Source organism: Physella acuta, unplaced genomic scaffold, assembly GCF_028476545.2.
Source record: "Physella acuta isolate Inbredline_101_S28 unplaced genomic scaffold, ASM2847654v3 ptg002060l, whole genome shotgun sequence".
Taxonomy (NCBI): Eukaryota; Metazoa; Mollusca; class Gastropoda; family Physidae; genus Physella; species Physella acuta.
Genome location: NW_026733563.1, coordinates 1 through 10,000, shown reverse-complemented (window position 1 = coordinate 10,000; position 10,000 = coordinate 1). Strand labels below are relative to the sequence as shown.

Below are 10,000 nucleotides of genomic sequence, written 5' to 3'. Positions count from 1 at the left end.
ACTCTTGGAAGCGTTAATGGTGAGTTGTTATTTGTTGATCGGCAAGTTTTGATATATATATATATATATATATATATATATATATATATATATATATATATATATATATATATAGGTGTTAAGTTATTTCGTTTTATATATATATATATATATATATATATATATATATATATATATATATATGTATGTATGTATATATATATATATATATATATATATATATATATATATATATATATATATATATATATATATATATATATATATATATATATGTATGTATATATATAGGTGTTAAGTTATTTCGTTTTACAAAAATGATACATCACCGAAATAGTTTTGAAAACAAAAATCATGACATGCACTGTTCTGGTTTGAACTTTAGGAAACAATTTCATCATCATCATCATTCCTTTGTGGCCCTGGGGAGCAAAGAGCCAGCCCTCTTTTTTTTCCCTGGGGATTCTAGTCCATAGCATGATTTTCGATATTTTCTTTTTCTCTTCTTAACGTTTGTCCGATCCATCCCCATTTACGGGCCTTGATATCTTTCTCTATCGGCTGTTGCTTTTAATTTGGCACAGGTCTTTGTTTAATAATTTGTCTGGCCATCTTATTTTAAGTATTTGTCGTAAGCATTTGTTTACGTACGCCTGAAGCCTGTTAGTATTTGTCTTTGTAACTCTCCAAGTCTCCAAGCCATAGAGCAGCACCGCTTTGAAATTTGTGTTGAAAATTCCCATTTTTCTACGGAGTGACATGGCCGTGACATCGGGCGCAGTGAGTTGAAGGCACATCTAGCCTTATTGATACGACATTTTATGTCCTCGTCTGCTCCCCCGTCCTTATTGATCACGCTTCCCAGATATGTGAATTTGTTTCTCGTAAATCTTCTCCATTTAGCTGTATGGGCAGGTCCTGGCTGTTATTGATTCTAATGACCTCTGTTTTATTTTTATTGATTTTTATTCCAACTTTGGAGGCTTCTTCACATAGCCAATTTAGTTTGGCTTGTGTATATTGATGCTTGTAAGATAGTAGGCAGATGTCATCGACAAAATCAAACAATTTATATAACAGTTATACTGTCAAAATTTTAATTGGATTACATACATAATTTTTTTTTAAATTGTCATATTTTATAATCTTAATCGTAAAAACACATAAGAAAACAAATTAAATATCTCCAAGACTAGGCAATGAATTCAATAATTTGCATTGTTGTGGTGAGCACGTAGTTATTGGTTTAGTTGTACATGTTAATTTACGGATGCCCGTTGTCGTATCTCAGATAGGAGTCAAAGTTCAAGTTTAATTATAGCCTCATTCGTTAAATGTCATGTCCGCACTGATGCCTGTGGTGTATTTGGGACAGGTGGGCCTTGTTCGACGCCCCCCCCCCCTCTCACCCACACTGAACGCAATCATGAAGGACGTGGGGCATTTTTAAAATTTAAATTATTTCTAAAGTAGAAAACAGCTAGATTTCCACTTTCTTATTCAAATAATTTATATAAATTAAGTAATGAATTTCTAATGTAAAACTTTAAACTTTTTAAAGAGGGAGAAAGGGAGCTAAATTCCTTGGGCCCCAATGCCTTGCTTACTCTAGCTTTAACATATCTACGCCACTGAATAGCAGTTCTCTTTTACACTCTACTAAAATAAAGACTATCTATTTTAATTTAATTTATGAAATCCTATAAGAATTACGTGATGTATAAAAATGATTTTAAAATACAGTAAAAGTTAAAAGAATAAAGGATTGATAAAGTGGTTAGTTTTCGCAATATTTTAAGGTAGTGTTTGTCTGTCGCGTTGTTGAATACTACAGACTCTAAATCTTCAAGCGCTAAGAAATTTTATGTTAAATTTCAGTTGAAAAAAGTATGTATTTGTTATTATTTCCACGTATTTTATTTTTTATAAAGCAAGTGCACACAATAACATTAAATGAACAGCGTAGACAAGTATAGCCTGAGCAGTACCATATCATTATTACTAAAAGATTGGTTAATCTTGTGTACGACTAAGTAAGAAGCGCATTTCTTATGTATTAGCAAACGAGACCATATTATAAAATATACTTTTAGAATTATTTTAATAGAAACGGAAGAGAAAACAAATATATATATATATATATATATATATATATATATATATATATATATATATATATATATATATATATATATATATATATATATATATATCCATAACCTATTCATATACAAATATGTAACAATATATATCTATGAATATATTCTAATATATAAAGTTAAATTAAGTTGCGGGCGGACGGACCGAGGATTCCAAAGTCTAAAATAATTGTTGATAATTTTTGGCATGTCAATCAAACACATTTTTTAACACGTTTTTCTTAACTCAGCTCGCGTTTGTGGATGGATTTGTTTGTTGTTAAAATTGACATCGAAAATTAGCCCACTTCTGATTGCTCTAGAGATCTGAAATTTGGCATACAGGCTACTTTCGCCTAACAATTTCAGATGCAATCATAAAAACTAGCAATTAGAGACCGTAATTAGCTTAATTTAATTACGCCCCAAGGACCATAAAATTGAGGACATGATTTCTAAAGATACCGACAAGACTGGAGGCCTATTGACACAGTTACTTCGGCCCCAATCGATGTGAGCGCGCTGGCCGTGATCGTATAGTGGTTAGTACTTCGCGTTGTGGCCGCGACAACCCAGGTTCGAATCCTGGTCGCTCAAGATTTTTAGTCCGTGTATTTATAAACACTTAGTTAAGTCATACTTAATCAAGTCATTAGATAAAGTAGAAAATAAACTATATAAAAAACTTTTTTTTAAAAACCACGTTTTTCATGTGTAGCAACGGACTAAAAAGGAGAAAATAAAATACTTAAAAAAACTTTTTAAAAAACCACGTTTTTCTTGTGGACTAAAAAGTAGAAAATAATTTTTTTCTTTTGTGCTTCCTCGAGCTGTGCAGGTTCTTGTGATGACTGATAAAAAACGTGGGTCGGGCAGATGGGTCGGGAAATTTGATGGTGAACGTACCCACGTTTTTTGTCAGCCATCACAAGAACCTGCACAGCTCGAGGAAGCACAAAAGAAAAAAATTATTTTCTTCTTTTTAGTCCACAAGAAAAACGTGTTTTTTTAAAAAGTTTTTTTAAGTATTTTATTTAACCTTTTCACCTTTCACAAAATCTCTAATTATTCACATTTAGTTCTTTAGCATTCCTTATGTCCCTTGATAAATCGGAAAACATAATTACATCCCTTTATAAAAACCATTACATCGGGAGGAAAAAATGTACCTTTTATTACTTTCTTCTGGTGTTCGGAAAAAAAATTACATAATTAGCATGGATTGATCAAATGAAATGGGGTAGGTATTTTAAATATTGCATTTTATTTATTTTATACACTGAACGAACTTCAAATTATTATTTTTAATCAACGACCATTGAAGTAACAAAAGAGTTCTATATTCGGGAACGGGAATTCCCGCAGGTTATTAATTGTGTCTTTTTGTGCATTCGAGTTTTTCTTTTTTTTTTTTTTTTTTTTGGGGGGGGGGGGGGGGGGAATTCATTTTTGTTGGTCGCACCAAAAATGCTGAACGTTGCCTTTTTTTGGCGTCACCATAGTGCGTACCAATTTTTTAGCAGACATTTTCAACAGAAAATTTAGCAGTGTACAGTTTTACTACCAAAGACACTATTGGATAAGAAAGGTTACTATTGTCTATTCGTGAATCAAATCCGGGCGTCCTCCGGCGCCCAATAAAGGGTGCTATTTGGCATCCAGGCTTTCCCGTGTTCGCTTTGGCGACTACGTTCGTTTAGTGAGTGCAAAAGTTGGGGTAATATAGTCGTTTTCTAAGCTGAAACAAGCGGTCCCGGGCTAGACTGTGAGCACTTTGCGTTTATGTTTATGTTTGCGTTTGTGTTTTCTTTGTTTTTTTAGTTGTGTGTGCGTTTAATGTTGGGTTAGCGTTTGGATTTGGTTTGTTTTCGTTTGCTTTTCGTTGGTATTTTCTTTGTATTTGTGTTTGAATTTGTGGTTGGTTTTGTGTTTGCGTTTATGTTTTCCTTTGTATTTTGTATTTGTTTTTGCGTTATGTTTGCGGTTGTTTTTGTTTTGTTTGGTTGTGGTTAGGGTGGGCAAAGCCGGATGTACACCGATTACTAAACACACATGTCATGGTATCTCTCTCTTTTTTCTTTTTTTTTTTTTTTTCTTTTCCTCCTTTTTTCGGCTAGTATATATCTAATATACAAAGTTCAATTCTGTATGTGGTTGACAGCGAACCGCAAATTTCAAAGTCTAGCTGTAGTGGTACTCAAGTTATCGTGTTCACAGACACAAATACACACACACACACACATATCTACATAGACATAATGACAATATTGCAAAACTATTATTTTCCTCTCAGGGATATGTAAAACGACAAGATTTGTAAAGAAATCGATTTTTGTACTTTCTCGTATATAAAGTAGGCTTATAGAGAAGGTATTGTAATCGTGTAAAAACAAATTGAGACCACTCCCGCTTTATTAGAGACAATAGTGTTTAAAATAGGCACACTTGAATTCCTCACATTTTTCTCCATTGTGCGATTTGTATACGACAACAGGCCAGACGTGTTTGTTCGCTAAAGGTTACCTTGACCTTAAAGTATTAGTTCTGCACCCACAACAAAATAAGCTAAACATGTTCTGGCACATTCCAAGTAAATCGTCCTAAGTTTTCGATTTGAAAACATTGAAAAAAAAAAAAGCTGCATAGTTTCTGTTTGTAAATTGTGCAGTTTGCAGTGGGGAAACTAGAAAAAAGGGCCACCCCGCAAAAACATTTTCGCCCCCCCCCCCTCCACGATATATATATATATATATATATATATATATATATATATATATATATATATATATATATATATATATATATATATATATATATAAAGGCATATATATCAGTGGCGTAGCGAGGTCGGGTGTCACCCGGTGTGGCACCTGATAGTGTCACACCCCCCCCCCCCCACCGTAAGAAAATCTGTAAGATATCTATGTCATACGACATTTAAAGTCTTTTATGACTAAAATTTTGCTTGTATGATAGATACTCATTTATTTTGCGTTAAACCACACATAATTTTCACCACGCCCACCATCAATCCAACTTGCCCATCTCTACTACATATTATCCAATCCCCCAACCTGGGTTAAATACAGCAATGTTCCCTCCACCTACCTTGTTATACTATGTCGTTTTGAAAGTAAACAAAATGTCCTTTCCCTGCTCTGCAAAAAGTGGACAGAGAAATAAAATCAGGACTGCACCTAACCGCACTAACATTATAGTAATTAATTACACAGTTAATCATAAAATAAAACGGTGACCAGAAAAAAGCGCAACGGAAAAAAACGCAACGGAAAAAAGCGCAAAGAGAAAAAGCGCACACAGAAAAAAAGCGCAAACAGAAAAAAAGCGCACACAGAAAAAGCGCAAACGGAAAAAAGCGAAAACAGAAAAAAGCACAAAACGGAAAAAGCGCAAACAGAAAAAAGGGCAAACAGAAAAAAAGCGCAAAACAGAAAAAAAGCGCAAACAGAAAAATGTGCAAAAGATCAATTTAGCACAAAGACCAATATGGACTAGATGATGACACATTTATACATGACTGTTAGGGCTGCTGTGAGAGTGATCTACTCCCATTTAAAGGATACCACTGCCATGTGCATTACCATCACCACGATACAGGCTTGGATTATAATTATCGGGACACGGGTTTTCCTACACTACCGCATGAAAACCTTGAGTGTACATTAATCACTCACCGAAATAATGAGGTAGAACATACTTCGGTGACCACTCATGTGTCAGAGCGTAGAGGGGCGCTCTCAGGAGCCCCCCACCCCCCGATTACACTACCGAATAGGCGCAGCGTACGGCCCCTGGCTCCTTAAAACTAACAGGCGCCATCGTGCTCTTGGGATAACCCAACTTTCCAAATAGCATCCTGTGAACAATGATGCAGATTTCGTCATTCGCTAAAGTGACACAAATGAACAGGATTTTTTTCTTTAACAAGTAAAAAAATATTTGATGTGTGTTTTATTTTTTATATACCGTGTATATAGAAAAACAATCGCTCCCCCCGGGGAGCACCGCCCTTGCAATATTTTATTTTTATTTTTTTGCAGAACCCTACCATTGAGTGATCTAATCATCTCCCTAAAGTTTCATGGTACACGTACATAGAGAAAAAAAAACGCACCCTGCCGGTGCGCCACGCCTGCGAATTTGAAATTTTTCAGCGCAGAAACCTCCCCAGGAATATTCTCAACATCTTCCCAAAGTTTCATGGCGATTGTATGAACAGTGTCACCGCAATTCACTTTCATTATTTTTATATACCGTATATAGAGAAAAAATCGCACCCTCATGTGGCGCCGCCCTTGCGAAATTAATTTTTTTATACAGAACCCTTCCCCAGAGTGTCCTAATCAACTCCCCTATAGTATCATGGCTATCGGATGAACGGTGTCAATGCAATTCACTTTTATTATTTTTATATATCGTATATGGAGGAAAATCGAAATATATTAGAAGGATTTCACCAATGCGTTACTAATCATATGTTCTTTGACGCGTGACCTTGTTTTCTAAAACTGTGTTATTTAAATATAAACAATGCCTGCGCTTGGATCATAATTATCGGGACACGGATTTACCTACACTACCAAATGAAATCCTTGAATGTTCGTTAATCACTAACCGAATAATAATGATGTAGATCAAACTTCGTGACCACCCATGTATCAAAATCATAGAGAGGCACTCTCGGGAGCCCCACAATAACACTACCGCAGAGCGGTAGCGTAGGTTTGTTGGCTCTTTAAAAATAACAAAGTGCCAATGTGCTAACAGGATAACGCAGAGCGTCACATAGCATCCAGAAACAAATCAAATGGGATTTTAACATGTACATTTTTTTTGTTGATATGTTAAAAGAATCAGTGTGACTTAGCGTTACTAATGGTATATTATTAAAAGCTCAATCTCAACTTCTGATTGGATTGTCTAAAAATAGATGCTTATTGCTTCATTCGCAAGGTCACGAAACTCTACAGTAGGCTCCTCATATTCAAAAAGTTATTTTTTCATCTTTCGCAAGGTGACGAAACTGTACAGAAGGATTTCCTTCGCGTTACAAAGTTATTTTTAGAAGCCTGTTGTAGTTTTACCGCTGCATATAGTAGTACCCCTTACTCACTATGCAGGACGCTCGATTAACGGATGCCAAGTGCCAACATAGTCGCTCTAAAACTCTGGGCGCCAAACCGTTTGTTGAGGAAAATTGTACCCTCCATGGCGCCGCCCATAAGAATTTTTTTTTTCACATAAATATTCTCGGGAGTATTCTCATCTACTTTAAAAAGTTTCATGGCATTTGGATGAACCGCATCCAAGTTTTATTATGTTATATACCGTGTATAGCGATCAAATCGCCCCCCCCCCCGGGGACGCCGCCCTTTCAAAATAAAAAAAAAAAATTTTTTACAGAACCCTACCCTTGAGAGTTATAATCAACTCATCAAAGTTTGATGGCGATTGGGTGAATGGTGTCAAACCAAAATTGACTTTTATTTTATACACTGTATATCGGGAAATATCGCTCCCTCCAGGGCGCCGCCCATGCGAAAAAAAAAAGTTTGTGCAGAACCCTTCCATGTAGTGTACTAATCGTATCCCCGAAGTCTCATGCCTATCGGATAAACGGTGTTAAACCAAAAGCGACTTTTATTTTTATATACCGTTATAAAGAAAAAAAAATAATCGCGCCCTGTCGGGGCACAACCCCTGCAAATTTGAAAATATTTTTAGCACAGAAATCTCCTCAGGAATATTCTCAACATCTTCCCAAAGTTTCATGGCGATCGTGTGAACGGTGTCACCGCAATTAACTTTTATTATTTTTATATACCGTATATAGTGAAAAATCGCACCCTCCCGTGGCGCAGCCCTTGCCAAAATAAAAGTGTTTTTTTTTACATAACACTTTCTCGGAGTGTCCTTATCAACTCCCCCAAAGTCTCATGGCTATCGGATGAACGGTATCAAACTAAAATCGAATTTTTAAATATAACGGACATAGAGAAAAAACGCACCTCCCGTGACGCCGCCCATGTGAAATTATAAACGATTTTTTTTACAGAACTCTTCCCTAGAGTGTTCTAATGAACTCACCAAAGTTTGATGGCGATCGGATGAATGGTGTCAAACCGAAATCGACTTTTTTTTGTTTACCGTATTTAGAGAGAAAACAAATCGAATTTGAAATTTGAAATTAATTTTTTTCGCAGAAACCTCCCCAGGAATATTCTTAACAACTTCCCAAAGTTCGACGGCGATGTGATTAGAGGTGTGGTAATGCATTAAAGACACATACACAGACAGACAGACAGACAGACACACATATATTGCTTTATATATATATATATATATATATATATATATATATATATATATATATATATATATATATATATATATATATATATATATATATATATATATATATATATATATATATATATATATATATATATATATATATATATATATATATATATATATATATATATAATGTGTTTGTGTTTTGTCAGTTGTGTATTTGTTGGAAACTGCGTATCGTCAATATCGTCAAAGTACTGAACTGTTAGTTGTTTACTTGATTACTAAAATCAGATTTATTTTTATCAAATTATAAACAAACTAACCTGTTTGCGTTGTTCCAAGATACTTAGAAATTTTTGTAATGTATATTAATCCTTTAAGTAACAACAGACTCAACACAATGCTTTAAACAGACATACATAGTTTTTTTTATTTTTTATTTGCTCGAAAATATCATTTCTTCTAAAAGCATTGATTAATTAAGCTCCTATTCGAGAAACGTTCTTTACCTTACCTACCGCACCCCTGGGGCCGCTATTTCGCAACAACTTTACACATGACTAAATAGGTCACATACAGCTTGTGTTATTCCGCCTTGTCGGGTGTTAGGTATGGCAAGAACAAAATGTCTCATTGTGTTGTCCCTATAAATAGGTTTTCTTAGAACCGGATACATTGTTGTTATATTAAGCTTTAGATTTAATAATATTTTGGCCCTTTTATGACATGAAGATTTTAAATTAACGTATTGAAATAAGAAGAAATAAGAGACAATAGCAATATAAGGTCATGAATTTGTTTAAACAATAACCAACTATAACGTTATTGACGAATTGTTATTAAATATATTACTATGTGTTTACAGAAACTCATTTATTTTCTACTTTTGAGTGCATAAGTACATAAAAGCTTGTTTTTTAAAACTTTTTTTTATGATTTTCTTAACCAGAGGCCTACTTGTTTCATTTTTGAGTAATTTGAAATAAGCTAACATGTTTTATGTATGTATATATGTATGTATATGTATGTATTATGTATGTATGTATGTATGTATGTATGTATGTATGTATGTATGTATGTATGTATGTATGTATGTATGTATGTATGTATGTATGTATGTATGTATGTATGTATGTATGTATGTATGTATGTATGTATGTATGTATGTATGTATGTATGTATGTATGTATGTATGTATATGTATGTATGTATGTATGTATGTATGTATTGATATGTATGTATGTATGTATGTATGTATGTATGTATGTATGTATGTATGTATGTATGTATGTATGTATGGTATGTATGTATGTATGTATGTATGTATGATGTATGTATGTATGTATGTATGTATGTATGTATGTATGTATGTATGTATGTATGTATGTATGTATGTATGTATGTATGTATGTATGTATGTATGTATGTATGTATGTATGTATGTATGTATGTATGTATGTATGTATGTATGTATGTATGTATGTATGTATGTATGTATTATGTATGTATGTATGTATGTAGTAGTTATGTATGTATGTATGTAT

General features: G+C 33.8%; 1 protein-coding gene across 1 annotated transcript in view; it reads right to left on the bottom strand.

The window, feature by feature from the left end:
- LOC131931943 (uncharacterized) overlaps positions 1-9,120 on the bottom strand; it is a 43,550-nt gene extending 34,430 nt beyond the window's left edge. Inside the window, exons 1-2 of the mRNA XM_059288778.1 lie at positions 8,780-9,120; positions 5,247-5,296 (exon numbers count right to left, since the gene is read on the bottom strand). The gene's annotated coding sequence lies outside the window, so the exon portion shown is untranslated. The remainder of the gene's footprint in view (positions 1-5,246; positions 5,297-8,779) is intronic.
- Between the last annotated feature and the right edge of the window lie 880 nt (positions 9,121-10,000).